Source organism: Ambystoma mexicanum, chromosome 1q, assembly GCF_040938575.1.
Source record: "Ambystoma mexicanum isolate Mex_15411 chromosome 1q, UKY_AmexF1_1, whole genome shotgun sequence".
In the NCBI taxonomy this organism is placed as follows: Eukaryota; Metazoa; Chordata; class Amphibia; order Caudata; family Ambystomatidae; genus Ambystoma; species Ambystoma mexicanum.
In genome coordinates, this window is record NC_090922.1 from 857,658,761 (window position 1) to 857,672,604 (window position 13,844).

The window sequence follows — 13,844 nt, forward strand, 5'->3', positions numbered from 1 at the left end:
CCTTGAGTTTCTTACTTTACCTCCAGTGGTAAATACTTTTTGCCACCGTGTTGTAGGCACCAGGGTGCCTCCTAGTTACTTTCCCTCACTTAAAGAATAATCACCAGAGACATAAAAAAATGGTTGCACTAACTTTATTTTCATTACTGTAATTATTATTAGAGATCATGTCATTTATAAAAAACAAACAAAAATATTAGATTTCATAATAATACATCTGTGGACTCTTACCAAAGCATCGGCATCGCTGTGGTTATCTAAAAGACAAAATATAAGCATGCATTGCACAACATTTTTTTCATTTTTCGTTAGTTCACAGTCTGCGAAATAAAACCAACAATGATTCAGTTGCAGCTAATGGTCTATTTCTGTCTGGCCACAAATATAATTCTCTCTCATTCAGCGCTCTCCTCAGTTTTACCGCCACTTACATGGGAGTCTGAAGTTTCTGTGCTTTATCTGTATGGCCCCTTTCTCACTCCTGTTCATCTGCGATGAAGTGTTACAAGCTCTGCATTGCCATTTCGCGCCCCCGAAAACGGCCTTGGATTCCTCGCAGTCTTCAATGCCAGGTCAGCACAGCCTCTGCCCACTCTCCCTTTCGGCAGCCAGCAGCAAGCAATAGAATAATCCACACCCATCAGCTCACCCCTATTTATCTACCCTGCCTGTCACTCAAAACTAAAACTGCCCTCTTTCTGACGTATTTTAGCAACTTCTAGACTCCTGATCCCACTGTCCAATCACCCATGGGAGTTTGTATGTATCTCTTCTTGTTTTCTTGCTTCCTGCACAAACAAAGAACTCTCTGAATGCAAAAAGACAGCTCATTCATTTTTACAGTGCACATTTCTTTTTCCATGGAACGAAAAGAGAGAGAGAAAAAATAGAACAGAATTTCCATCCGTGTTCACTGACATTGCATGATAAGATATGATATGATATGGCATTTGTAACGTGCCTATACACAAGTGTTTCAAGGCACGACGAGGCAGGGAGGGGGAACAAAGGGAAGACAGACAACGATCCTACTAGACCAGGTGTCATTCAGATCACGCAAGTGCATGGGTAGAGGGAAGGAAAAAGTGCAAGGGGAAAGGGGGGGGAGTGCAGTACAGGGTAAGTAGAATAATAATAAATAATGTGGCCAGCTAGTGGCAAGTGCAAGGTAAGTGCAGAACAAGTGCTGGGAAGGGGGCTGTAGGGATACAGAGACAGTCCCGCAGTCCTGGGGTTGTCAGTGCAAGTGGAGAGTGGCTGGGCCAAGGACCGAGATCGGTGAGAGTGGCCCAGTTGCAGATTCAGTGCAGTTTCAGTCAAGAATTAGCAGGGGAGAGGGGAGAGAAAGCAGAAGCAAAGAGGAAGGTTTTGAGGTGCTTCCGGAACCAAAGATGGTCCTCCTCAAGTTTAAGGGAGACTGGGAGGCTGTTCCAGAGGGAGGCCCCTCCCCCGGAGAGATATCTGCCCCGAACTCGTTGCTTGGAGAAGCGGCTGACCATGAGGGAGTTGGAGGCGGATGAGCGAAGAGCTCGAGAAGGAAGATATTTAGGAAGAAAGAGTTGAAGGTATTTAGGCCCCAGGCCGCAGAAGGCCTTGTGGACAATGCAGAGTGTTTTAAACTTAATCCTTGCAGCCACTGGGAGCCAGTGTAGAGATTTCAGTCCTAGAGAGATACGGTCACTGGGCTTGAGGCCAAGGACAAGTCTCGCAGTCCTGTTCTGGATAGGTTGCAGAGGGCGGAGTGTAGAGGGAGGCTGATTTAGATAGAGGCTGTTACAGTAGTCCAGCTTCGAGAGAACCAGGGCTCAGAAGACAGTGAGCTTCTGGGGGAAGGAGAGGAAAGCAAGAATACCTCTGAGGAGGTGCAGCTGGTAGTGTGACTTCTTAGAGACATCAGATATGTGAGGAGAGAAGGAGAGTGTGGAGTCGAAGGTGACCCCGAGGTTTTTTTCCTTGCAGGTAGGAGCAGGAAGAGGGCCAAGATTGCACTATTAATCATGTGGACTAATTAGTTACTGGGGTTTCATTTAATAAGGGTAGTTAGTCAGTTCATCTGGGTAATTTTCTCCAATGCAAACTTACACAGATGGTAATTCCTATACCTTTCTATGTGTGCACAGTGCATTTTGAACATGCAGCCTTTTTGACAATCATTTTGCTTTACCATTGAAAGCCTAGTTCACTGCCATAATGAGAGCAATGTGTCATTTTCATTTTCTGCCTTCACCTGCAATAATTTGCATAATTTGCTGTCTCTTTTCTGCATTTACACTAACTCCACTGAAAAAACACTGAAATTTAAGAAAACTATTGTTTAATCAAGAGCTATGGTTAATCTAAAAAAAATCAGGTTTACAAAATGTACTCTTCCACAAGCAATGTCCACTCTCATTTTGGCCAACAATACACGTTGGAACATAATGTTATTTGATGGACTTTATATTTCCAAATTGAAGGCAGAAATGTACATTTTGGGTCTTTCGATGCCCTGCTAAGCATGATTTCCAAACATTGCATTTATATTGATGTTGTCTATTTTTTCATTTGTTTCCTACATTTTATCCATGTACTAAAATTATCTCTTTCTGTTTCTAATGGTTTCTCCAATTAAATCTATTTGACATTATGAGGTCTTCTACAAATTTCAAGAGTATGCGTCCTCACCTTTGCCACATAAACACTAATAAAGACCTAATTTAAAATCACTAACTGATATAGAAATGTAACTCTTGAAAACACAATTGTAAAACTGCACGTACGAAAGCAAAGCAAAACATGAGATTTAAAGTTGTATGCATATATTAATATATTATGTATCTTCAATAATTTGCTTATTCTTTTCTTGACTTTCTGCTTATGAAATATAAACCAAATTTAAAACTTTGGTTCTGATAGTATTAGGTACACATTCATCAATCTCCTGGGGAATAAGGCATTGAGTGATACTATTGTGTCATTGCATACAACTGAAAAATCTGGGATAATTCCCTCTTTTTTGTTAATGGGGGGCCTGTCTAGGTAGAGAACAAAATATATGAGCAGAAAGCAGGTGAGCACAGGTTACCCCACCCTTCCACGCATGAGTGGTTTGATAACAGCTTCAGAAAATATTGTACGGAATTATTCGACAATATACATGGTCAGTCAGCTATTTTGTAAATAATTTTAAAAGAATGTATTCAAAGTTGGAATCCAAAAGCATATCAAACATTAACATGTACACAATACAACATTTAATAATAGTTCATGACACCCACTAGGGGTGACAGTATGCCATGACCTATTCTGAGGGTATGATGAACATGGTATATATACCCTGTATCAATGTGAGGTTAGTAACCTTGTGACAAATAATTACACTTAACAGGTTGTCACATTATGTTTCTGGCTCGGGGGGCAAACTGTGCCTTACATCGGTTCAGAATATGATTTATCCCTCAACACTTTCTTCAGGATACCCAGCAGGAGGCGATGTAAAACTGTTGGATTCCCCAGTTATGGAGAGTCTCTCAGGGAAGTCGCTTTTATTTCTTCTGCATGTCTAGGGCCGCTTATTCACACACATACAAATTCTGTATGTCTTCACTAATGCTGTTACTGTATAGTTGGCACCGGTGCTTCACCTGTCCACAATGGGCAATTCTGCAACTTGCACCTGAACATGAGACCCTCCAGGGGTGGAGGCTGTTCAATTTTCTTCAAAAAAGGCAGTGGTTTCTTTCGTGGTGCTCCATCTAATTAGATCCAGGACAGAGGTGTCCAGCTTCATTCACTGATTCCAGATCGAAAGGCTGGACTTACATGTTATTATGTGATTGCATCCCATTAGGCACAGATGGTGGTCGGTGCCATCTTGGAAGAGGCCGTACTACTCCTAGACACATGTCAGCATAGTACAAGATGGCACCGACCTTCTTCACTGCCTCCAAGATGGCACCGACCTTCTTCAATGCCTTCTACACATGTCAAATCCAGTTCTTATGTAGATTGGTAGTGCACCTTTGACCTTCTTTCACTGCTTGTTTATTTTTTTGTCCAAACACACTTGAAGATCTAGGTAAAACACCAAGGTGAGAATCACACAGCATACATAGCTGATTAGTCCTTTAACATGTGAAGTGTCAGCATCCACTTTTGAGCATTCAAAGTTCACTAAAAACAACCCTTCTTTAATTTTAACATGAGATAATGCCACATATATAATGCCTTATTTAAAGACAGTATGATCTATTTTAATCAGTGCATATAGATATTTATTTTTTTAACTGATCAAAACATACATGTGCTTTCTTATTTAATTCTAGAGGCCTAGTATGTCCATCTAACACATCAACTGACTTTATTTATATTATTGTTTCTTTCCCAAGCTCATTATTACATAATTGAATGACTACATTCTGCAACTGTAGACTGTAGAGATCAAGCAAAAACAAGGAATGATTTTTTTTAATAGTCTAGCATATGCTCAGGGCCAGTATATCCTTCATATATGCATGATATGTGTTTGAAATAGGTCTACTTTACAGAGCTGTTTTATACCATCATTTAGCACACTTTTAAGCATTTCTGCATATTTATAATCTGCAGATTGCTGCATATTAATAGTAAGTTACTTAAAGTGGAAGCCGTTGTACAGGTTAACATCGCCAATATTGCTAATAGATTTTTGAGCATCGTTCAAGGGAATAGTCTGAAAGACCTGTTGCTCTTTCACAGAAGTTAACTGTAGATCACCAAAAATAAGGACCTGTATTCAGAACTTCTTGCATTCCCAATTGAATAAAAGCTAGCATTAAATTAGAGACCATGCTTATTTCATCCACACTCAAATCTTTCAGTTTTCCAAGTACACATCCAAATTGTTGGGCCCTGTCAGGTGCATGTTTCCTATATATAGGTTTGTTATCATGATCCACTGGTAGCATCAACAAGTGATGTAGAGGGACACATCCTATGTAAAATGCTCCCAAACCTGTGGGTGAAGTCACAACAAATTATACAGGGCAGACTGGTTCTCACTGGTCTAATGATCTCAATGTGAAAGAGCAAAGGTTTTCCTGTTCCAACCTGTCCACTTAAATACAGCAATAAAGGAAGATATTGCACACTAGAGCACTGATTATTCTCATGTTTACGGCCCTGCATGAATCCCCCTTTATTTTATAATATATGTATTGATGCTCTGTGTTTAGATTACACACAAATGAATCTACATTAATAGCCACATCCTTATCTTGTCTCATTGCATGTTCAACTTCATCCAGGGCATGCTCAACATCGGTCTGAAGTGTAATATCACCTAGAACATTTTGACTACCTTGCAGACAATCTTGACTCCTTTCAGGTGTATTCCTTGCCACTAGTTTCTCTTTGTAAGTAGTGATCAAACTGTTGGAACATGATATTTCTATCTGTTTCTGAAAAGCTGCATCCAATATTTCATGACTTATAAACAGTTCTACCTAATTATGTCAAGATAAGAACAACTGAAAAAGGCAGAAGTAAAACAATTATTTTCATTGCAGTTTGCCATGACAGTTTCAAGTGGTTAATGAGAGGCCTTTCATACCTCACAAAGCATCCAGGTCTTCCAAGTACTTCGAAATATCTTTTGTGTATGTCACTTTCCACGTTGTGTTATGTGTAGTGCTCTGTTACTTCATACCGGCAAAAGTTCACCAAATGTGAGAATTGTTTGGATAACATGTTTCAATTAGATGTGTTCTGAGAATGTCTGTATTGTTAGTGACATGACCTCTGATAATTCCTCAATATCAGTAATAGGCTTCAGCAGTTGTTTCCTATTAGTACAATGACCAAGGCTCAATCAAATGATGTTTATGTTTCTTCCATACAAAGGTAAGCTAGTAAAGTCAATCTTCAGCTTCATAAAGCCCACACTCTATATGAGAGAGCATTTTGATACCAAACATTAAATGTTTTTGACTCATAGTTTTCTCTGCTGACAAATCAGCCCAAACCTCATCTGCATTACTCTGCTGTGCTTTCATCATGTATGCTGCACAATAACAAGCCACTTGAGCAACGAGAGGATTATAGTCATTTGTGAATGGTTATTGTTAATCTTTTTTGAGGTAATATGTTTATTAGGTGATTTACAAGTAACATATGTTATGTTATGTGAATTATATTTGTAGAGTGCACTATCACCCGCAGGCCTCATGGCACTAATAGAAAAGACCAAGTTTGCTAAGTGCTCATTGTGTTGCTGAACACAGACCTGGCTGAACGTTATCCTTTTATCACTCTGGATTCACTTTGAGACTGTGTGAGGCTACCAAATGACATCATGTACCCCAACCCACCTGCATCATCGAAAAGTGACGCAAAGTGTGCTAACTGTTCATTGTGTTCATGAACACGGACTTGGCTGGACGTTTTGCTTTTATCCCTCCCGATTCACTTTGAGACTGCATGAGGCTACCACTTTAAATCCTGAATTCAAAAGCACCTGCATCATGGCAGAGCGCTGCAAAGTGTACTAAGTGTTCAATGTGTTCCTGAACACAGACTTGGCTGGATGTTTTGATTTTATCCCTCCAGATTCACTTTGAGACGGCGTGAGAGTACCAGTTTAAATCCTGAACTCAAAAGCACCTGCATCATCACAAAGCGACGCAAAGTGTGCTACGTTTTCATTGTGTTCCGAGGTGATCAGAGTGTGGATGAGGAGGCTCTAATGCTTCTGTGTATATATAGTCATTCCATCGACAGCCAAAGCATCTATTGCCATACCATCTAAAATAAAGCATCTAATTCACTTTTTTCCCCAACCCTCCTTTTTTAACCTTTAAACCCCATTTGTATTAAACTAAACCCTTTAGCACCTTAAAAAAAAATGCATTAGATGCTTTAAATGGTATGGCTGCTGATTCATTGGTTGTCGATGCAATGACTGGATACCCTTCTGTGGAGTTAGCGTTCTACTACACGCGGAAACCTGAACCTCATGGCCTTCGACACACACAAGTGACACCAGAGAGACTGCTTTCCTTTTTTTTTCACTTCTAAGGTAAGAGCTGAAAGTATTGAAATGTGTTGTGTCCCCTGAAAACGTGATCCACGATCTGAACCCCCTCCTTGGGATGTGGTTGTGGCTGTGGTTTTAATCCAGAGAGCACAACCTGGGCGCATAACTGAGTTGTCTGAACTGATTGGAAATTATAATATTAATTGACTTGTTGGAAATACTATGTCATGGTGTCTTGTCACCCCAGTTTGAACCTTGCAAAATACAAAATAGTGAGCCTGTGAGCAGTGTGGGTCTTCACCCGAAAAAATGTTTACTGAAATCCTGGACATTGTTCTGGTTGTTGGAGCGATTCTTTACAGACTAAGGTATTTAGGTTGTAATGCTCATTTGCCTTGAACAAGGTAGTGCATGGTGACTGCGGGCAAGTAGCCTTTGACCCCATATGCTGAGTTGAGTGTAACTGACTCCCTCCAAAGGTTTAAAAAGTCTGACTGTATTGAGGGAGGAGTAAGTCATGGCACTAACTGTACTCCTGCCACTGAACAATTACTAACAGAATTACCAGTCAACAAGCCTCTTTAAGCTTTTGACGCAATGGTCAGTACGATGTATAAGAGAGATGAAACACTTCAACAAATAGTCATTGCATCTGAAATAGACCTGGTGTTTGATATTTCCATCTCAGCCCCAGCGATTTCTCATGAATTAGGAAATAGAGTCCGTCTCTCATTGGATTTTAAGGCAAATCAATCGACTCTACCTGAGACATTGGCTGAGGAAGATTGTTGGAAGGAAATAATACTACACCGTTCTCTTGATTCTCTGTAAAGTAGTCCATCCTGCTTCGAAGTATGAGAGTTTGATGGGTATAAATGCAGTAGAAGTGAGTGTGGTAGTTCACAACATAGAAAACCTGGGTCAACCAGAGACGGATTAATCTCAGGGGAGGTCTCGCTTGGAAAGGGACCTAGAGGTACCCCTTGTAGAAGAGTTATCATTCCCTCATTCCCTGTTTTGGCCCACCTTCTCGATACAATGGATCAAGGAGATGATACCCTATACTTTGAAATGAGGGAGATACGAATGACGCTGAAAGGAATGAGTTCCAAGATAAACTTAATTGAGGGTTTCATTACAGCTGCCACCATGATGCAGAGAAATGATGATGTGCAGGGGCTAGGGGGGACCTCCTCGACTGGCAGCACAAAGGGGCCATGAGGAAAAACAGACTGATGCAATGGTGGTGTGCTCTGCTCCCCCATACGTTATTGACTGCTTGGTAGGACCTCTGCCGAACAACAGAATACTATCCAACCTTATGCCCTTACCTACTAAAACAGAATCTGTACTTGCTGTGATTGAGGAGGTAATACACATATTTCCCTGCCTATCAATTCTGGATTCAAGGACCCTGGAAGAGAATGCAGCTCCTGAATTACCATTGAACAGTAGTAGGATAGAGATACCATCCCGGATACAGTTACCAATAATAGTACAGGAGAGGGAACACAAAACAGGGAAACGTTTGAAAAAATCAAAGAACTGTAAAGCCCCACGTAGGCAACAAAATAAGGGGTCTTAACAGTTTTTAAGCCAACTCTGAATAAAAGCAGATGAAGCAGTGGGCAATGAACCCCTGTAAATGCAAATGGGAAGGCCCCCAGTAGTAGCAGATGGTGTTTCTCTCAGAAATCAGTAATTGAGGGGAACTAATAAAGGGGGCTGCCTGCCCAAAGGCCAGGTGACCATTACTCTGTTTTTTACACCCACAGCGAGGGAGGACATCCCCCTAGATCTGAGTAATATCTCAGTGCACCCAGGTTTGGGCTACCAAGGTTTAAATGGCTTCCCAGAGGCAGGGCCTGGAAGCCATTTAAAGGACAAGTTGGATAAAAGTGGGTACAATTTGTATACCTACGATCTCCCTATTTCTTTATCTGCAGTCCACAATTGTCCTCCCACAATAGGAGCTATGCACTGCCCTGTACTTGCTTATGCAGACAACCTCATAATCCTGGACCATACTTTTAGCGGGTTACAAAGGTCGGCTAATGCACTTTGGGAATACGCTGAGACTAATGGCTTAATCATTAACTGTGAAAAAACAGAGTTAATGGTATTCTCGGGAAGGAAATTTGCGTGCCCAAAATTAGTTACACAAGATCTTGAAATAAAATATACTCCTACATATAAATATCTTGGCGTAGAGATCGACGCCATACATCAATATTCTTCCTGTATACAATCTCAAAAAATCAGAGCAGCGCAATTAACATCATTGATACATCAATTTACCATCAAGAACTGCGGATATATGATTTGCGGAGTTCGCCAGTTGTACAGGCAGGTATTAGCTCCCATGGTTGTCTATGGCCTGGAGGGTTTACTGTCAATTGATCTGAAATGGCTTCAAGTGGTTGAGGCCAAATTTTGCAGGAGGATATTGGGTCTACCTCAGTGTATACCGATGTCGATCATCAGGCTTGAACTAGGACTGGTTTCCCTAAAATCTATTGTTTTGAAAAGGAGAGCTGATATGTATCGAAGAATGAACAACAACCCTGGGAATCCGGTAATGACATCTATTAACCAAGAAATTTCCAAGAAGTCATTTACGTCCTCTTAAAAGATCAGATGGAGTCCTTTTTTAAAGAAATATGTTGGTCTACCAAATGTAGGGGAAATGACAAATCAATGACGAATCAGTGAAAATTGCTGGAAAACTATGAACACTTCAGTAAAGTTAAAAAGTATCACTTTGTGCATTATATGATGTATATATTTAAGACTCCACAGACATATTTGAACTTGTGTCCCTCCAGCAGACTCAGACGATTTCTTCTCCTTTTCAGAATAGACCATTGACGGTTTTAGCGAATAAGGGAAGTTGTAGACAATTGTCCACAGCCGAAAGATATTGCAGGATGTGTAAACACGTAGCCGTCAGTGAAACAGCAAAACATCTGCTGACTGACTGCCCTATTCTTATAAATATGTATATATTATACTATGGCAAGTATGTACAGGACTTTGAATCGGTGGTGGAATCTCTGTTCTAGTTCCGCTGTGTTAACTCTTTAAATATAAAGATACACATAGCAATGTATAACATATGGCTTAAGATTGAGAATATTCTGGGCATAGCTATTTAGGTTAATTAACCTGATGAGAGTACTATTCTGGCCTAATGGAACTAAAGGATGCTCTTAATCGCATAGGTTGTGATTTATTTGTGTACTCTAATCATTTCTATTTGCTTTTTCTTTCAAATTCAGAAGTTTCATAACTGTTACAGCAATTATTATTTTGGTATGTGTATGTAAAGCCTTCTAAGGAAATGAACTAGATTTAATTGTTACTCTACGAAAGTTGAACTCATTTTATACAAGTTACTTATTAACATAGTTACTAATGTAATTATTCTCCTTTGTATTTTTCTTTTATTCATGTAATATTTTTACATTTTTTTAATGTGTAAAGTTTATATTTAAACAGTATCACATTAATACAAATATTATAAAAGTGGGTAAGGGAAAGAGTCGTAAACTCATGGACCCTCTCCCGGTCCAAAGTTGAAGAGTGCTCTACATCCAACTGCAGTCTCGTTCAAACAGAGGGTAGACCCCAAGAGATTTTTCCAATATTTAGGACCCTGGCAGAAAAGAGAATGGTGCTTAAAGAGACTAATTACCAGGAGAGAAGAGTTTTGGCCCAAGATACCTCACAAGGTCACGCTAATAAAACGAATCGGGGGAGGCCACAACCAAAGGGTCCTAGAGCAATTAAAAAAGAGGCGGCTAAGGTGAAAGGAAATGAGAAGGGGCGTCCAATGGTCTATTTTTAGGCCGGCTCTTTGAATGTAAAAAGAGAAGTTATGTACAAATGACCTAGGATTGAGAACTCCTTACACAGATCATCTGAGAACAGCGATCAAGAGGCATGAGTTTGTCAAACTCAAATGGAACTCAAGATGATATGCAAACATAATTAAAAGTAAGGAAATGGCAGGACACTATACTATAATTTGTTTGCAAGAACACGTATGTTGGACACACCCCTAATGGATGGGTACGAAGTCTGCATGGCCCGAGCATTACGCTGATTGAAGGACCATCCTTATGTGGGGTTGCTAACAGCTGTGAAGCATAATCAGGTTATTACTGTGACTCATATTGAAACCACAAGACCTGATATGTTAGTGACACTATTATCATGGGTTGAGCAACTAGTGAATTTACGGCGAATTTGTTTGTTGATTAATATGTATTTTAACCCAAGCAGTGTGGTTTTAGATTAATATTTATCAGACTTTTCATATTTAATGATTGGTGAGACTCCTGACAAACGAGCATCTACTATTGAAGTTGATGATTTTAATTCAGAATGTTTGAGTAACGAGTGGTACCTGAAACCTGACAGAGTGACGGTTTCAAACAAAAAGAGGTTGAATGGCCTACAGATATTGCATGAACTGGCTGCTTGGGCTTTAATTCCCCTCAACGGTATAACCAAGGGAGATATTCCACCTAATCTTTCCTGGAATAATGGCCAGTAGCGATTGACCCTGGACTATATCTTTGTTTTGCTGGACCTTCAAACGAAGAATGAACAACATTCTTCGTTTGAAGGTCTTGGAGATTGTCGAATCAATGGCAAGTGATCACTCTATGGTGATTTACATGGCCCCAATAGTGACCCTTGGCTCACTGGCTGTACCTAACTTGAAGGTCATAATCAATCCCAGATATAATAGCATCAGATGGTGCAATGGAATGGCCACATCTTTTAACAATCTGATCATGTTAAAGTACACAAATAACCAAAACATTTTATTTGACCCATATTGCCCCTATCGTTTACTCTATGCTAGGGGAGCTAATATCTACAAGAACACTGGCAAAAGGAGGAAGACCATTCATGCATAGACATGGCTTTGATCTAGAGATTGTGAATCATAAAAAGGCTTTACGTAAGAATATAAGAGTGGTGCAAAATAAAAGACCTGGCCCTTCTGTCCAGATTTGGATTATGAAATGTAACTTTAGACACTGGCAAAGGGGCGATACATTCTTAATGAAGATAAATGATGCAGAGAGAATTTTGTGCTGCCTGTCTGGGGCATCTCTAACAGTTTATGGAGATTGATGAAACCAGCCGGCGTGGATGCTTCTTTGCAAGTCCAAACCATAATTGAAGTGACTTGGATTGAGCGCTTTGAGGAGTTGTACTGTGACGGGAAAGTGGGTAAGAGTTTATCAGTCACAGTTGCTGTGACTCTTTAAATTGGGTGTTAGAGGATATCATTATTTTAATAAATCATAGCAATATTCAAATGCACCTGGTCCTGATGATTTGTCAGTAATGGTGCTAAAATTAGATGTAGTCGTATGGGCCCAAATTCTCTCTGCTTTGTTTTTTAACATTTTAACTTTTCAAAAGGTTCCACCTTCTTGGAAGCTGGCAACAGTGATTTTGGTCTTTTAGGGGGTGGGGGCAGGTACTCTCCCTCAATTATAGACCCATCTGACGATTGGATGCAACAAATTACATTTTTGCAAAATTGCTGCTGTATGAGCTCCAAAATAGGGCCTCGAATTCAGCAAATTTGGATCCTTACCAGTCAGGATTCATGAAGGGAGTGGGCACATGCTTACATTCTTTTGTGATCTTGCTGTTGCAAAACCAAGTAAGGGTTCAAAAAAGTCCTTGTATCTCACCTTTCTAGATGTTTTAAAGACTATGGATTGTGTAAATTGGGAAATTTTGTGGGGACAGCACAAATTGTGGTTGCCCAGTACCCGATTGGTATCTTGCTGGCCCTGCATAATGAGACTAAAATGAGGGTCAGACTTGACACTGAAGGGTCCTGTTCACAATGGATTAATACAAATTGGGGACTACACCAAGGTTGCATTGTAGCCCCGTTTTTTAAATTTCTATATAAAGGCCAAGGGTTCTTGTTGGGGTCAAAAACAAAATAACCCTCCACATCTAGGCCAGACAATAATCCAATACTTGAACCATGCAGACGATACTATCATTTTGGATCTTACTCCATTTGGCCTGCACCGTCTTTAGATGGAATTAAGAAGTATATATTTAGTCTTGAGCTCAATATTAATATTTCGAAGTCAGAAATTCTGATAATGAATGTTGGCAAATTTGAAATGGAAATCCTTTAAATGGAGTATCTCATCTGAGGTTTTGGAGGTGGCAAATTAGTTCAAGTATCTGGGTAGTTTGATCTATTCCGCTAAATTAAAATTGTCCTTATACCAGAAGAGGAGATCATAATTTTTGGCATCTGCCTCCCAGTTGAGGCAGTTTGATCACAGATTTGGAAGGTTTTCAATGCTCCCGATTATTAAACTGTACAGTCAGAAAGGGGTCCCTAAATTAATTTTTGGTTCTGAGACCAAAATGGGGTATATACCATGCACTAATCCTGAAGCGCCCCTCTGGCGAAAGGTTTTACACCTTCCCAGTTTGGTGGCAATTGTGCGAATTCACTATGATTTAGGCAACCTATCTTTGGAATGGTGGGTACTCCAACTATATGTGTCAATCTCCTTGCTCCGCAATACCCTCTTTTTATTAATCTGACCCTTGAAAAAGTACAACATACAAGGAAGGCCCTGTCAGTTTAGGCACAAAAGTGCAAAGTGGTGTTGGCAAATGTAGAGTCCTCTGTTGAGTAATGTATCACTAATCCAAATAAAGTTAAACTGAAACTTTTCAGAAATGAATGGATTAAGTGTGGGAGACCTTAGTAGAGCACTGTTGTTTTAATTACAATTTTAATTGGAATATAAAAATGTTTACATCATTGCTCCCTATCTGACCAAGCACC